Source organism: Lissotriton helveticus, chromosome 4_1 (genome assembly GCF_964261635.1).
Source record: "Lissotriton helveticus chromosome 4_1, aLisHel1.1, whole genome shotgun sequence".
NCBI lineage: Eukaryota > Metazoa > Chordata > Amphibia > Caudata > Salamandridae > Lissotriton > Lissotriton helveticus.
Window position 1 is genome coordinate 1660945654 of NC_136063.1, and position 17871 is coordinate 1660963524.

Genomic DNA, 17871 nt, shown 5'->3' on the forward strand with positions numbered 1-17871 from the left:
AGATATACAGAATAAACGATGGGGACGTTTTCAATAAGCATTTATTACATCCGCATCATTCTAGTATAAAATACGTGTGCTGCAACAACCATTAGACAGAAACATATATATATATACGATTGCAAGCACCAAGAGAGTAAATAAAAGGTAGAATTCTACCATGTTGCTAAAACAGTGAATATATGCAGGCATATAGATACATATTAATAATCAAGCGTACTCCTAATATGCGAACTCTAGCTAAGTGAACCTAAGTGTACCTAGCTTGTATGTAGGTGTGAAGCCAAGATTCCCCCTAGGAATGAGCCATTCCCATTATCTGATTGGAAAGAATAAAGGATCCCATCTTGGTTTCAAGCTGGACACCCCGCAAGGGATGTCAGACCACTGCGTGCTGGAGTTTATGCTTTTAGGGACTCCAGCGTCTCTTGTCAGCATAGAAGCTTCTCCTCTGGTTTGCCAAGCGAATATGTGGTGCTTATATACACAAAAGGTACCCTCAGGGATTTTACCTATGTGTTTGATGATACTGTGGGCCTGTCCTTCAAGTAAGACGATAGCGGTGACTTTTGTACAGAGTTATTTTACAGAAGATGGTAATATCCTACAGTGATACTAAGAATCCTCATACATAATAAATTAGACTAGTTTTCGAAGAAAACCACACCATATTTATTCAACACATAACTAGGCAAAAGGTCAGCACCAGAGCCGTTATGTAGAGCAAGGTAGGATAAAAGTAGGTAAAAGGTCGTGTAGCTACCTAGGCCTATTTTGGGGTACAGGGCTAATAACAAAATCATCCCATAACAAGCTTACACACTGTTGGTCACAACCCAAAATAAGGATGGATGCAAACATTCCCTTTCGGCAAACAGACACAAATTATAAGAGGGAACATTGGTTCTGTGTATACCGTCTTTTGGGCATAGCATGAATGACACTTAAACAAGCTAATAGCTGAAGGAGGCCGACCCAAAGCTTTTTGCTGTACGATGTATTCATTTATGATTACAGTTGGCAGGCTAGATAGCTAAATCTTTTTCTAGGCCAGACCTAAATTAAGGTTTAATCATGTTCCTGACTAAGCATAAACAAAAGCACCAGTTCACATTGTACCCTAACTTGCAGATAGGTGTACCTATCATCTCTCACTATTAAAGCAGTTCAAATAAAAAGTCTTAAGCAACCAGTTTACCAGGGAAGTCAGGGGACTCAAGCATGAGATCGTTTGTAATTGGGAGAGGATGAGGTCTCACAGCTAGACTGCCGACCTTGGAGCTGGGAAACCAAAGGTTTGAGCCTCGGAGCTGACTCCACATCCTGTGATTCTGGGCAAATCACTTAATCTTCCTGTGCCTACCAAAAAAATGAATGTGTCCTTGGGTAACATAACTGGTGCTCATGTAAAGTGCTCCAATACCTTCCGTCTGAGTTTGTGCTATATAAATCTGCAAAAAAAAAATATATGCATTTTCTTTAACCTGGTAAAAAGCAACCTTGGATCCCACATTCCAAAATATAATGAGTAGTTATGAAACCAAGCCTATTTCGAGTACTAAAATTGCTCAGTGAGTGAGATTGTCAGCACCACTTTAGTTCAGCGCCACTCCCTGGAGACACTTACCTTTTGCTTAAGGCTAGGTCACCATTTGGGAATCAGGCCACCAGGACACCCAAGATGTGCTGTCCATTTGCAGGTGGGCAGGAACCGCAAGTCCCACCTAAAGAAACCATGCGTGGTCATCTATGAAATAAAAAGATTATAATTTTATAAAGTTTCTTGTACTCCTTCATAATACACTTGATAATCATATACCATCATAAGATAACAATTATTTTAATTTCTCAAAATAATTCAAATTATTTGTAAAGACACAATTCCATTGGCGATATTTTTAAAGAAATGGTGAAGCACAGAGAAAAATACACACCTTTGCAGCTTCACAGAAATCACAGAACTGAACGCACAGCCCTATATTCTACTCTACAGCTTTCATAAGTTGTTTGATATGAATTGTAACTTTACGGAAATAATTGTATTATAAATTGACCTTGTATGAGCCAGAGTTTGAATTTCCTATGATGGGCACTACATTATTCTCAATACTGTTTAATCTACAATGACCACAAAACATGCAATGGCAAATGCAAAAATGTATTAATTAATTATAATTTTCCAAAAAAAGGCATTATATTTAGAGATGTTCAACATCCATGTGGGAGAGAACAGACAATGTCAGCATCAATGTCAGCACCATTGTCAGCACCATTGGGGGCCAGGTGTACCAACGAATTTAGTTGCGCGCACTGCAATGCATTTTGTGATGCAGTGCGCGCAACGAAGTTTGTTTAATTTATTTTTATGTTTACTTACCTTTTAAAGCCTGTAATCCATACATTACTACCCCCCACCCTGCCCCTCCCCCTCCCCACATCACCGCCCGGCTGCGCTGGCCGACCCCCGGGTGTCTGACGTCACGGTGGAGGGGGGTGTCGGACGGCTGTGAGCCGTCCGATCTGCGCACGCGTGGAATTTCCCCACACCACAGGGAAATTCCAGCCGCGGTTAAACGTCATATTTCAACATACAAATAAAAAAATACTATTTAATGTTTAATGTTACATTAGCATGTTACATTAGCACAAATCCTAATTGCAGAAAGGACCTGATGTCGCTTTGCAAAGCTGTGCACATACTGAAAAACGGTGAAGTGCACAATTGTCTCAACCTTATATAAACTTATTTTGACTTGTATTTATTTTGGTTGTCTATTTACTTATTTATATATTATTGTGCCACCTCCTCTGATATGCCTGTAAAACGTATGTTTTGTCCCAAATTTTTGTCCTCAAATTTGACCTTCTGTCCTGAATTTTTGACCTGAATTTTGACCCTTTGTCCTGAATTTTTAAACTGACAGTCCTGAATTTGCACCCATGCCAGTTGGTCACCCTACTACTTCAGTAGTTCTTGTACCTTGAATTGTTATAAATGTGAGTGTTTTTTTCAGCGGTGGCAATTGAAATAAGGAGGCCATCCACCCATTCTGCCTGATGCCTTTTATTGTCTGTGAACTGAGCCATATTATAAATTGAACAGCTGGGGGCATTGAGAGCAACCTCAACTAGCTATAGGGCGTTAGATTTTCTGATAGCTGCTAAGTATTCTGTGCATAATCCCCATTTTTCCCTAATAGTACAGGCCCAAAATCTCATGCTTGAGGTGGATTCTCCTCCTAACTTGCACAAAATATAAATCTACTGTTAATAGCCCTGAAAACTCCTGAGAACGAAACATGAGTTGCCTTTACGTTTAGCATTTTTGAACTGTTAACACGAAGAAACACATATATGAGGATACTAGAAAATTTGCTGTATTCTATCCAATGCGGGTAACTGATTTGCACGCATATCAATAAAGAGTCAGTGTGGCATGTGAAGTGATTCATATTCTTGTACTTTTGTATTTTAAGTTGCTTTCTACCCGAGTTGATTTTTTGGCATCTCATCCTGTAGGAAATACCTGGACAAACAACTACACTGATAATAACTAATGAAGTCACGTTTTATATCATCGACAATATGCTTACCTTTTCTAGCTTCCTCCAACTTGAACATTATTAAATAAAGCACGAGTGTCATCAATTTGCAGGTAAAGAACTTGGCAAGATACGTACAATTTTGAGATTTTTGCAATCCACTTCAGGATAATGAAAAATCTTATCTATATTTAGCTCCGGAAACAACCCAAACGAAAAATGAAATTGGGTAGACAAGGAAAAGAGTACGAGAAGAATAATTGGTTTGAAATATGTATTTAAAAATAAGAATTTCAAAAACTAACTGTGTAGCCATACTTTGAAACATTTCTACATTGTAACGAAAAACTGCCAGTGCAATTGTCTTCATTGCAAATGTATTCTGTGAGAGAGTCAGTTTTATAAGATAACCAGAATCCCGCAGGGCTAATTAGTACGACTTTAACTACTACAAGCAGAAAAATAGCACTTCTGTGAGATTTACCTCCTTATATTTGGTGCTCTGGTGGAGATTTTATTTAGGAGGATACTTACATCCCAGAATGACAACAGACACAACAGGATACCCTTGGGAAATGTTGTTCTAGCTGGAAGATGCAATAGCGACTTGGGAATTGTGTGAAATATGGAAGACGTTGTGTTGTTGCTAGTGATAACAGGACAATGTTTTAATCACTAGAATATGCTTTGTGCATTTGACCAGACGCCTTTGACCTTTTTCACTAAGGGACACATATAGAAGTTGGTGGCTACAGTCAGGAGCTTAACACAGGTGTTAAAATACTGGTCCATATTCAAAAGAATTGTACTCCTTTATTAGCAGCACGATAAACATCTTCAGCCCTCTCCAAGGTCCAGCAACAACTGTCCACAGCCAGTGAACCAAAGCCTATTAACAGTACATATAGAACATGGAACACAATTGAAATAAAACATGTCGCATCCAGTGGCATGCGACCAACTAATAATACATACTTAATTGAAATGAAAATGTAACACCTCTCCCTAATTAACAAAAGTAAATACCAATGGAATATCAAATATGCAACAAAGTACATTATACAAAAGAAACACAATCACATACAATCTGCATATCTTTTTGGCAAGTTCATGGTACGCCTTGCGTCTTTGACTCTGTGAGCAACAGAATCATTTTTGTCAACAATTTTTTATCATCAGAATGAACCTTGTCATAAATACTAAACATGGGGCATTTAGCTAACCTTTTGACATTCCAAATTCTGCTGTCTTGAGTCATGGCACTATTAGTAAATATTTGTTTAATTTGAAATGAAAATGTAACAACAGGTCCCTGTGGAAGGGGGGGGGAGGGGCGCCAACCTTCCAGGGGATGCACACTCTTCAAGGGGGCAGGTTCAGCCCATGGCCATTGATTATTTGTGAAATATTGAAGATGCAGAGCCCAATGATCACATTCTGGAGGAGTCCCCCAACATTTTGAGTCATGCCGTTAGATAGAGGGCATCTGCAAGGAAAGGAGCATGACCTGTACATTAAGTTTGGAGTTCTCAACCTCATTTACAGTTTTCACCAGCAGGTCGTCAGGCTGATCTGCCAGTGGAAACTCTTGGCCTAGCGGGCCATCTACCACTAGATCAAAGTGAAGGTTGCCCACTCTATTTATGGCAGAGAGATACTCACTGGATTTCCATGCTCAGAACAGCCATGCAAAGCCAGGCATCCTAGGCAAGGAAATAAAACAATGTCCTTGACAAGCATGGAGAAAGGTTCCTGTGCCTCAAGTCCATTGATTTGTTGCTTCACAAAAACACATCCACTTTGGGTTTTTACAATTACATATAAAAATAAATGGTTAGCAGGCAAAAAACATGGCACACACTGAAGATTCATTTGTGTCTTCAGGGTTCTGCAGTACCAGTGGATGCACGTAGTGGAGACAGGCAGGATTATTAAATTATAGTGGAAGGTCCTCCACTACTCTAAGAGGCTGGCAGGTCACCTACCAAAGCCCTTCAGACTTTTATCAAGACACATATATGATAGCCAGACGTTAATATAAGTACCTGAGAAAGTAAAAAAGTTCCAAGTGGTTTTGCAGTGGTTAACATCAGTTATTTTTGGCCTCATAATGAATTAGCAAAAATTGAATTAAGAGTCTGTGGTCCTTTGGTTGCATTCGGAAGGGAAATGTATTATTCGTAAATAGCTTTTCTCCCCTCTACACTTTCATGGTACAGTCATGCGCATTATTAGTGGAATACTGGGTGGAGGTAATATTCTGCATAAATGAGACAACAAAGATATCAATTGAGTGTACTCCTATGATCTGTCTGCTGGGGGGGTGTCCAAGAACTACAAAGGGGCCAATTACGATCACGTCAGGAAGGCCATCCCAGAGCCTTCCGGAGTCAGACCTTCCGGCGAACTCGTACTCGGATCCGGTTTCACAAACAACTCATTACAATGCCCAAAACCCTTTACTTACTGAACGACTAGGTGACTCCGAATCCGGCTGGATTTTTCTAATGAGAAGCCTCCGAAAACGCAGAATGGAATCGTTCGGAGGCACTTCCCAGTCCGAATCTCACTGCCCAAGTACGATGCGTACTTCCTATTTGTCGAACCAATCGCCACAACCAACACATCAGAGCTGTCAGAAGGGGAGTATTTCACCTCTGATTCACCCCACAACACATTTACTGCGACTGAGACTGTCCAGCTATGCATCCTATTGCGCATGTCATCCCTCTACTCTACATCTATGATGAATTCTACAACCCCAACCTACACGGTTGTCCCAGAAATTGGGTGAGACACCTACCACTACACAATAACGCAACTACCCCATGAAAGACAACAACAGAGAAAGCAGGGGCGAAACCACAGGATCATTTGAGGGGGAAATACTTCCAGCAATGTAGGGCCGAATTTGAGTTGGGGGCAAATACCGCCGCAATGTAGAGCCAGTTGGGGGGTTGGGGTGCTAATACCTACAGCAATGTAGAGACAATTAGGAGGGTTGGGGGCTAATACCCCCAGCCATGTAGAGCCAATTTGGGGGTCGGGACAAATACCCACAGCCATGTAGAGCCAATATGGGGGTTGGGGGCTAGTACCACCAGCAACGTAGAGCCAATATGGGGGTTGGGGTCTAGTACCACCAGCAACGTAGAGCCAATTTGGGGGTCAAATACCCCAAGCAATGTAGAGTCAATAGGTGGTTTGGGGGGCTAATACCCCAAGCAATGCAGAGCCAATTTGGGCATAGGGGGGCCAATACCACCAGCAATGTAGAGGCAATTTGGCACTTGGGGGGCAAATACCCCCAGCAATATAAGGTCAATTGGGTGTTTGGGGTGCTAATACCCCCAGCCATGCAGAGCCAATTTGAGATTCAGGGGCAAATACCCCCAGCTATGTAGAATCAATTTAGGGGGTGGGGGCAAATACCCCAAGCAAAGTAGAGCCAACTGGAAGGTTAAGGGGCTAATACCCCCAGCCTGTATAAGCTTGGCTAACACTACCAGCAATGTGTACTTGAACAATGTAGCTGGTGCTCATGCAAAGTGCCTCAACTACGGTTGGAGTACAAGCTGCAGAAAATTCCCAAAATCAAAGCCAAATGTCACTTTGCAGCAAATGCATTCTCACACTGTGGCAGCCAAAGTAACTGGCAACTTTAAGGAATGGACAGAGTGGAAATGCAGGTACTCTAGGGACTGTTGAAAAACAAACAAAGCCTAATCATCTAGTAAATGGTTCCTTAAAAAATTGTGAAATTCTTTGGTGCTGATGCAAAAAGACAACAGAGCACCCACCCAAAGCAGCTCAGGGCCTATATGTGTGTGTGGGGAAGTTGTCTCAGCCTGGGCTGGCACACACGATGACGGTGGTGTTTGAAGCCCATAGAGCCGTATGGGTGTCGAATTCGATCAGAACGTGTTCTGTATAAGCTTGGATTGGCTATGTGGGCAATTGGGCATTGATCAATGGGCCAGTGCACCTGGGTCACCTGTGGTTTTGGGGCCTTTGTAAACCACACCAAGAGACTGACTCACTTCCCCGGTCCCCACCAGGACACTGTAAAGTGGCGCCAGTATGTTGTCCGCTCATCAGCTGTGCTGCAAATTGAGGCTGTTGGAAAGTCTTTGGAGCATACTCACCTTGACACCTTGCATGCCTTGCCAGAAGCAGTGTCATCTCCTCTACCCGCCCATTACTTTCAGGTCATGGCAGGTGCAGGGAGGTTGTGTTGTATGTAGGGGCCTACCAGGGAGGCAAGTATCATTTGGTCAGTCTAGCCTACCTCCCACCCCCTTTATGAACAGCAACGTGCTTTTTGAAACCTCCCTTGACAGGTAAAAGCACAGAGGCTTCAATGAAAGAGAGGATCACGAAATGTGTGCCAATTACATTCCGAGTGCCTGAGCATCATTGTAATCCCAATCCAACTGTGGTTATATAGCATGTTGTGTATGTCCTATGAGGGAATGTCATGATCAGGTAGGCACAGTTAGCCCATTAATTACAAGGAGAAACACACATTTGATGCTGGAACAGGAATGCACATAGCCACATATATGGATGTATCACAAAGTGAATGCATGAGTCCACCACAACACACAATTTAACATCGCAGGGCAACAGAACTCCAATGTACTCACAAAAGTATGACATTGTGATGCCTCTGTGTACAGTAAAGCTCAGAAGATATTGGCTAAGACAACACACAAGTCCACAGACCCACCCACTCAGTACTAATTTCAGAGCCTCCCACTACAACAACCTAGAAGTGGTTGTGTCACAGTCGTCATAGAAATGATTGTAAAGAACATCCATCTTAATTTTGAAAGAATCATGGGCCAGTAACAAAGTAGGATACAGGCACCATGTATGGATTGGGGGTGCTGCACAAAACATCCAGTCTGCATTTGTACAGGGTCCTCTTCCGAGAATGTCATTCACAGAAATTCTGAAGAAACAAACTAGGACAGAAAGTCTTAGACAGGAAGTGCACTACATCAACGCACTCCAAGAGTGCCTACTACCAGATTAATTCAATCTCATTAATTCATGTACTTGAAACATGAATGTTTGACAAAATCCAAAATAACGCAACAATAAATCACAGAGTCCCTTTGAATTTGCTTGACACCGTCACTCCGTTGCTTCCACAATGTCTTTTTTAATCCAATTGTATAATTCTCAAACTCAATCATTGACTCTCAAATATCAATCAAAAGTGCCATGCGTGGATAATACAAATCCCATTTCAGGTTAAAGCACCATCCTTCTTTATGGGAATCTATGAACAAATTATGGCAACAGTAAGTACACATATTCATTAATTACATCAAACATCAAATGTTAACACATGGCCTATTTTTTGTGAGGTAAGACAATATAAAAGACAAGAGTTTTTTCATGTAGACTCAAATCCAACTCAATCAATTACAAACATGTCATGGCAAGCAAACATTAATTACAGAGAAAAACAGCTGTGTGCAAAAGGGTAGAAGCAAGACCTGGATCTCTGAAGACTCGGTGGCGATTCCAGGGCTGGCACTCCCGGAGGGTTATGCTATCCATACCCTTAGTAGAGACACGAGAGGCGGGGGTATTGCGGCTATTGTCAAAAACGGCTATTCCTGTACCTTCATTAAACAGCCCATTTTGGGCTGTGAATGTCATTGTTTTAAAATTGCTTTTAATCCTAACTATACCATGTCTGGTTTACTGGTATATCATCCCCCTGGCCCATCCAAGGCTTTTAGGGAAGCTCTTGTTGAAACCGTCTGTACTTTGGCAGTCAATACGTCTAACTTTACAGTCATAGGAGACTTGAATCTTCATTTTGATAACCACCTTGATGTGGATGTGGCCAACCTAGTGGCAGATTTAGCTGCCTGTCAGCTTGATTAGCATGTCTCTGGCCCCACACATTCGGCTGGTCATTTGTTGGACTATATTTTTACTAACATTTTGTCCCTGATGGTCTAACCGCAGGTTTCTATGGCTTGGTCGGACCACTTCTTAGTCCCCTTGGCTATCCAGGGCATTGCACCTGTGCATAAACTCCCTCTCTTAAACGGCCATGGTATAAATTAAACTGTGATCAATTCCAAGTCCATCTTTCTGCCTCTGTTCTAGTGTTGCCGACGGATCCTGACAAGGCTAATTCAGCCTTTTCGGATTGGATAAATCAGCCGTTGGATAAGCTGATCCCAGTCAAATGGTCCCTGAACCGCATTTCTAAATCTAACCCGTGGTACAATGAAAAATTAGTGGCGCTGCAGAAAATCTGCAAAAAATGTGAAAGGTTTTGGAGAAGAGGCTTTGACTCGCTATCCAAAGATCGCTATCACAAGGCTATCCATATTGAACGTGCTGCATTTTACGCTAAAGAAATTAGTAACAGCACCAATCCCGCGAAGAGTATTTTCTCTATTGTCTCAGGCCTTAAAAATCAGAAAGGGGACGTTGATCCACTGATTACCTCAAACAAGCAATGCGAGGAGCTTGCCTCGTTCTTCTCAAAAAAGGTAGGAGACATTTATAAATGTTTTCCCACGGCCCATACGGGCTGCCCTGAGATATCCAATAATGGCACGATGGTCACCTTAGAGGTTTTCCCTCAGAATCAGAAGGACCGTTTACTCGCCCTCTGTTCTAAATTTAAGTCAGGCTCACCGGCCGACCCACTGAAACCTGACCATCTCAGGAAAATTTTACCAACCATTTCTCCTCTCCTTGGTCAAGTGATCAACAAATTGCTCAACTCGGCTGTTGTACCCACAGTATGGAAACAGGCTAGAGTGATACAATTGCTTAAAAAACCCTCATTGGACTCAAAAAAACCTGAGAACTTCAGGCCAATTTCATTACTCTCTTGGTCTGCCAAGATCGCGAAGGCATATATTAACTCCATCCTTTCAGATCACTTGACCGTCAACAATACTCTAGATCCCTCGCAAAATGGCTTTTGCCCCGGCCATGGCACTGAGTCTACGCTTTTGGCGATGACAGAGCACCTTTGGACAGCGTTGGACGCAGGACAGACATCGGCACTGATCCTCCTGGATGTCAGTGCCGCGTTCGACACTGTGTCCCATGCAATCCTGTTGCGCCGTTTGGAAGAGGCTGGCATCGGTGGCCTTGCATTGAAGTGGCTAGCGTCATTTCTTTCTGATAGGACCTATCAGGTGATCGCCCCCCTTTCTCTTCGTCTGCCTTCCCCATCAAGCACGGGGTGCCACAGGGTTCTTCTCTGAGCCCTCTGCTGTTCAATTTGTATGTACAACTTCTGGCCAAGAGCAGAGGACTGACGGTGGTCTCCTAAGCCGGCAACACTCAGCTGGTGGTAGCCCTCTCGAGCAAATCTTGCTGTAGTTGCCGGGTGGATGACAGCTAACTGCCTCCAGCTGAACGCCATCAAGTCGGAGGTGTTGCTGGTGGGAAGGGATCATGGGTTATGGAATGAGTATTGGTAGCCCATGAATCTAGGCACCCCCCCCCATCCTCCTAAACAGGTTGTAAAGAACCTGGGGGTATGGATGGACTTTTCTCTCAGTTTCCAGATCCAAACGAAGAAGGTGGCGGGCACCTGTTTTGGTTTACTGTGCGGGCTTAAACCTATTTTGGGTTTCTTTGATGCCCCGACCAGAACGACCATCATTCAGACCTTGATTACATCTAGGCTTGATTATGCAAACTCTTTGTATCTGGGGGCTAACAAGGTAGAAATACATAGGTTTCAGAGAGTACAAAACGCCGCAGGAAGAGCTCTTTTGGGCCTGTGCATAGTGTGCTCTGTGACTGGCACAATCCGCCGCCTTCATTGACTGCCTGTGGCTCAACAGATTGAGTTCAAGGCTCTCTCTATAGCCTTTAAAATCTTGAAGCTCGCTTCCCCTAACATTTTGACTGACCTGCTCTCTTTTTATGTTCCCTCCCGCCAGCTTCGCTCAATGGGCCAACATTTGCTAGTGGTCCCTCGGGTCAGGAGGATCCGGGCCGGAGGCTGTTCCTTCCGGTACAGAGCGGCTATTTTTTGGAATTCACTGCCCCTCCATATTCGAGGCCTCAGCAACTTTCATGAATTTAGGAAAGCTATTAAAACCTTTCTCTTTCCCACTGTGTAGGTTGCTCTGGTTCCTCCCTGCGTTGTGGTTGCCTATTTGCTGTTAGCGCCGGGACGCCTCTTGGTTGAGGCAGCCGTCACGCTCTATAAATCTTTTAAATAGAAATAGAATAGAATCTGTGCTCTGTATGTGACTATCACCTCACTTGCTATGCAACCTGCCCAATAAACCACAGGTCCATTAGCTATACCCCTATAGATTGAAAGTACGTGGCTGCCAGTGCACAGAAACATCTAACCTAAACGTGTTTGCAATTGATCCTGTGAGCAAACATGCACCCCATGCTACAAATTTGTGACGATAAACTATTCCATAAATACCGCCACGCCAGATACTGTGCGTCCAGACTGGAATCCAAAGGTATCACGCTGTGCTACATTCTTTCAGACATCCAGAGAATGGTAAAAACAATACGGCTGGTATCAATTATTAAAACTCGATACTCCAGGAAGCCAACAAGATCACCTAACTTGCAAAACCAATGCGCTGTAATGTGAGAAATGTGAGAGATGCTGGAAGATTGGATGGCAATGTACTGCAATCCAATGTTCCGGCATTGTGACATTACAAAATAAGCAATCATCAGCACCATCCCAGGGTAGTATCCAAGGGCAACAGTGACCAATCAGTGACTACTACTACTAACAAAGGGTAACTCGCCACGTATGCCTGCACACGACTCAGACAAGGAAAGGCTACTTGTTCTGTGATGCCAATAGGTTTAACATATGCCAGTGTTCTCAAAGCCGCCATTAAAACAATCAGTCATTAGCATTCATTGACGGACAGCAAGGTGAAGCAAACACATTCCACATCTTCATATTTCCCCTGACTCCTTTTTTTGCCTACTTAAATACACATAATCTGCACATAGGTACATTTCAACATTACCTCATGGCCTGTATGAGCTCTACTTGTGCAAGGTATGACACCTCTTACATCTACCTCAAGGTACATGCTCATCTCTCACAACTATCATACACACACAAGCACGTCATAAGCCCCCTCTAGTGCAGCTAGCAGGAAATGGATGTCCAGCCTTGTACTGAAACTCCTCAAAACCGGTTCTTACTATCTCACACTGGTCCTGCCCTTCTTACATCCACACCTACATTCACAGCATCACTTTGTATCGCTATGTACACAACACCTCTCTCTAGTGACTTTGCTTCTCTCTTTTTCTTTATCTAATTTCTTCCCTAGCTCATTGGAATTCTACCATGCTGATGATGAAATAGAATGCTCCCTCACTGAGTCAGTTGTAACCTGGGGCTGAGCTGAGGTGATCCTGCTCCTGGTGGGGCTCTACTTTTCTTTATATTACTTATTCCTGAATGTACCTTGTACCATCTTACCTCTAATAAATTACTTCTTCAATCATCTACTTGGACCTTCATCATTCAATCATCACTACACTCTCATATCCATGAATTGTACACAATGTACTGTACTCATCGCCTCCTCAGCAGATGTAAACGTAACATGTCAAATGGACCACTCTCATCACCAGTTGCACCCTCAGTAATGTCTTGGACTTTACTTATATCACAACGTGCAACATCAAAGCCCACTCGAACAAGCACACTTAACACATCACCACATCTCTAAACAAGACATTACATCACTCAATGAATATATTCTCAGTCATTCGCATATCACCATACACCCACCCTACTCTGTTAACGTTCTACAGATTGTCATTTCTAAATCAAATGCATCCACAAATTCAAACACAACAAACATCAACTTGACAACACTTCACAATTCACCATACCACACCCTAAATTACACAACTGATGTATACCCTTTACATACACTTAACCACTTTGTTACAAATGACAAGTTTAACCTTGTCTCACTGTGGAGCTATCCCATCCACATATGACTTCCATGCTCCATACTCCCATAGACTTATGCACATTATCCTCACTCAGTGAAACTGCCCTGTCATAGTCATCTCTCATCATACTGCCACAGACTATAGCTCTCATCTCTTGCTAGAATCCAACCTTGGCTAGCTGGTTTTACCCCTATCACATCTACCTATTCCTACCATACCTTGCAAAGGATTTAACTAGTCTTACAAGCTTCCACACACTGATTCACACCCCTGCATGTAAAACCACTTGCATTGGAACAATGTGGATACTTCACGTCTCCTACACAAGAACTGCCTATGAACTTAACTTCTACCTTACACTCTCTGACAATCTCTAAATGTGTCCTGACCCCATTACGATGAGTCTCCACTCCATTTTAAAAATTGGTAACACTAGTCTGTCTCACCTCTACCCTTGTTTAAGCTAGCTTAGCACATGCAACATGAGCTTTGCAAAACACATCTTAAGCTAGGCCTAACATTCCAAAATCCTCCTCCTCCCCTGTGTGGCAACTAAGAGCATGTATGTGACACTGGCTCGTGTAGCATTGGCACAACAGATGAACCCACTATACTTCTTTGAACTCACATTCCACTCAGCTTACCAGCTGTAGCACAGGGCAAACCAACAGACATAACATAACTCCTAGTTCAGTTCTGCGTGATTTGGAAGAGCATCAAGCATAGCTCAAAAGGACCCCATTGTGAGTCATGCACAAATGCCAACCTAAACACAAATCATATGCTCAACTACAATGGATGTGTGGTTATAACTATGAAATTCAAGCTTGGACAGAAAAAACACACCATCCACATGATGTACACAAAAAAAGCAGTATGGCATGACTGACATAAAAATTAGAATGCACTGGACTATTAAGACCACAGACACCTTACCGAACAGGAATATCTGCAGAAAGTGGAGTTCTTGGAGGAAACAGGGCCAGAAGACTTTGAGAATACTGCTCACTTTAAACTCACCATGGGCTCAGGAAATGTATCAAATGAGTTCACAGCCATGAAGGGAATTTGTCTACAGTGGCATGCCACCAGTGACAAGGTTGTCATTGCCGCTAGTCTACCAGGTCTAAAGAAGACACAGACATGGGTCCACCACTATCAAGTCACATACAAGTATTGTACCTTTACTTTGTGTACATGGGTGTGTTCAAAGTCACTACCATGTAGTGAAACTCCATATGTACCAAGGTGTCTTGATGAGACAGGTGTCTTTCTGCACATCAAAATATATGCAGCATGGTTCTCCTAAACTGTTGTACTTTGCCACACATTCACTATAATGACACCTGAACCCATGACCCTGTGGAATTGTGTCTCCTAAACATAGCTCTGTGCCTTCATGGCACACTCATAGACAAAACCAATGTTAACATTGACATCTAGCCAAAGTAGGCACACAAATCTAGGATACATACTGACCAAGTGCTTGTACTCAATGAGCCATATGCAATCTACACCTTACTGACATCATTGTCTACTTACATCACATATTACACATGAATAACAGTTAAACAGAAATCAATTTTGAGGGCACAGAAATTTAGGAAAATTACATAGGAAATGTTTTATTCAGCATATACTGTCATAGGAAATAGGCCAATGGCCAGTCCAATGATAAGTCAATGGCTTTGAGGGCCACATAAGTAATGGCCTTCACTGCTTGCATTCACGTTGCCAGAAAAGGGACACCTCCCAAAGAAGGGGCATCTAGGGGCAGGACAGGCAACAAGGGAACAATTTTAAGGGGGACTGGTTTGGGTTTTGGGAGGGATTGGATCAATCCACTGCAGTGGTAGCAGCAAATTTACGGGGGTAACTGTAGTGGGAGGGCTAGATGGAGAGGGAATGGGCTGGGTTTGACCCTTTTGGGGATTGTATAGTTCTCTATGGTGTGGACAGGAGTAGGGAGGGACTCAGAGTTTTTGGGAGGGGGTTTTCTAGTGCCGGAGGCACTGGGCTGGGCTGGGGAATAATGGGTGGGTGGAGGGGGTTTGGGCTCGGATGACCGGTGGGATATTTTGGTGGGGTTTGATTTTGGACTTTGTTTTTTCTGGGGCGGCAGGTGTAGATGGCAGGGCCAGGGGGGGTGGATTGCCTCTTCTTTTTCGAAAAGGGTCTGTAGGTATGGGTAGGGCCACTCTGGGGTGCCAAACCAGTATTGCACACTCTCCCTTTTCTCTATGTAGGCTGGCCTCCCCATAGGCACCCGGCTGGGTGCCGTCCCCACCAATCACAATGCTGCATTGTGATTGGCTTAGGGGAGGGGAGGGAGGCTGCTTCCTTACTGTTCTTTACGGCGGGACCCGGCCAGGAGCTGAGACTGCGTGGGACCCAGGAAGGTAAGTTTATTTGAATTCGTTCTAATTAACCGACCCCTACCCCCCGCGAACTCCCTTGCGACGACAACCACCCTCCCCCACCTTCGAGTCATGCCAGCCACACTTTGTACAGCTTACATTGCTCTTTTAATCATCTCATTTAGCTAACGTACTCCAAAATGATGCACATTTGCCATCTCTCAATATGACAGTGATGCATCATACACATGGTTTATAAAGCCCTCAAGTATGAATAGTCAAGAGCATTTAGACACATTATCTGTTGTGAATGTGCATCTAACATCATATCTTACAATGTTAGCCATGTTTCCACCTGTGTTTGACAGTGAATGGCATGTGTTGTCACTGTTGCAGAGTCAGACACGTGGACTCAGTCTTTTGGATGGAGTGAATGGAATCTTCCACACAATCGTGTGAAAGGCCAGTGTGGCTGGTCACCAGAGTTAGCATACCTGTAATTGGCCCATGGGATACATTTGATTACAGTGAGCACCTAGGCTGGGACCTAACAATGGCACACTGACCAAGCAAATCTCACCAAGGCATCCACATTAACGTCATCTGATGCCGGAATATATAGCATGGGCTTTTCACACGTCAGTGCTCCAATAACAACATACTTCATAGATTTGCTGAGACCACACTAAGAACAGGTCATACATTAGTCAATGTGCTGACACATGTCTAGCAATAGCATTACTCATGAAGGTTATATCCATGCACATGTTGTTGTAACATGTGCTGATCACATGAGCATGGCACTACATTCACTAGCCTGAACATAACTGACTCACATGTCTCTGATGGAAGGGGCATAACCGGCCCTCTAATAATGCTTGTGCGAATGCATCTTTTAAAACTGAACAGTGGTTTTGGTTGACTTCCGATCTGTAAAAGGGTCAGCAGTCTAAGATACTACAATATGCATGTTTATAGAAAGCTGTGCAACAAGGCACATACTCAACCCCTTCTTCTTGTTGTGCGACTTTTATTTTCCCATCCAGGTCAGGAAATATCACTGCTAGGATGCAATGTATGTGGGGGGTTGGGGTTTGCCATACAGCTGGCTGTAGAGTGGCAGGAGAGTGTCCAGCAGGACCTGGTTCTCGTCCTCAGTGAAAGCTGGGGCCCTGCCAACTGTACCTGCCATAGTAGCTCCCAGAGTTTGTGGATACAGCAGCAGAGAGATGGGGAGGTGCAGGAATGATGCAGGTAGTGCAGGCCAGTGAAGTCTCTAAGGAACAGACAGACATATCTAAACAACAGAGGCGGTTAATTCCATGCGGCCAAAGCGACAGGTTCACGCTGATCGCATTTTACGAATTATTCCAATGCATAACATTGCTTGCAGACGGCACGCCTCCCACGACATTCAAAAAGGTATAATCGGACCATGATTGACTTTGATACATTGGTGATGAGAGGTTGCTGAGTCGGTTGCGACTAGACACTTTCAGAAACGCGTGTCTGTTACCATAACAACTTGCAGCCAATGGCTCTGTCCGAATCGGTTAGGATGCAGCTAGGGCATCCTTTGAATACACACCCACGTCTGTCACCATAACAACTTGCATCCTATGGCTCTGTCTGAATCGGTTAGGATCTGGCTACTGCATCCTGTCAATAATCGGTCTGCAGGACAGACACTTCTGGAATTGATGCATTATTAGCACTTTTTCAAGACGAAATGGGCCTTTAAATGAATAACTCACACTCCCATAAGGAGCTAACCTTAAGGGTCACAGGACACACTGATTTTTTAGGCTAATAGAAACATGATACAAAAGTACTTCATTTACCCTCCTAGGCTTGGCACAGTGCCAATGACTTTTCGGGGAGGTACAAGTCCATTCTTGACATACTCCCTAAATTTGGGGACTTTGTGACTCAGTGTGCAATCTGTGTGATTTCTGACTGTAATTGTTTGGTGTTTAAGTCATGGATAAAGCATTTACCTTTGAATGAGT